The following is a 926-nucleotide window of genomic DNA, read 5'->3' on the forward strand; positions in this document are numbered from 1 at the left end:
ATGCATATATATGTATATATAAAAAATGCACAAAAAATACAAAAATGGGACAAGAATGCAAAACATCCAGACAGTTAGGTGATACAAAAAAGGGACAACAAACCATCCAGACAGATGATACAAAGAAAACAAGGATGGGTCATTCGGAGTTTTCTATCCTCAGTCAAGTTCCACATTATCTTTGCAATTTCTGCTGGTTATACTTGAGATTGCTCCAATCTGGCCTGCCCCAAGGAAAAACTAAGCTTAGAGCATTAGATTCCTTGGAAGACAGCAGCGAATGGCTACGAAAACAAGGACGGAAAAAAAACCCCAGAGAAATGTTACACAAATACAAATGTAATTAACAGGACATAACAACAAGTGTCTTTCGACTAAGGACAAATTAAATTATGCTGGTGTGTGTAGCAGTAAAGTCTTATGGCAGGGACATAAGATTTAATAGGCACAGGGAGGAATATAGATGTAACTGTAATATCCTGGATCACATTGTTATAATTTCTACTATTTTCTTTGTCTCTTGTTAGTAATATTTCAGTTATGTCTATTTGTTTCATTTCATTCACAGTTTAAATGAATTTCATCAATTTAAATGACCCACAAACTACAGCCATTTCCACATCTACTACAACACACCAGTTGACTGTTAGGAGTGATACATTCATAATAATTTCTCGTTTGGTAAATTACCAATGACAATGGAAATTCCACCTTTAATGTCAACAGTTGGTTTTTATTATTATCATTCATAATAACCAGTGTGTTTGACTGCCATCGACACATATTGATATTGTAACCAGCATATAATTTGATAGAATCCAGAAGTTGACCATCAAATGTGAATAACTTAATGTTTTCATTCTTCCAGTCGTATCCTGCAACCAGGTTATTTTCATTAATAACCAAACGATAAATCTCCATGGGTC

The sequence above is a fragment of the Octopus bimaculoides genome, chromosome 28 (assembly GCF_001194135.2).
Source record: "Octopus bimaculoides isolate UCB-OBI-ISO-001 chromosome 28, ASM119413v2, whole genome shotgun sequence".
NCBI classification, from domain to species: Eukaryota; Metazoa; Mollusca; class Cephalopoda; order Octopoda; family Octopodidae; genus Octopus; species Octopus bimaculoides.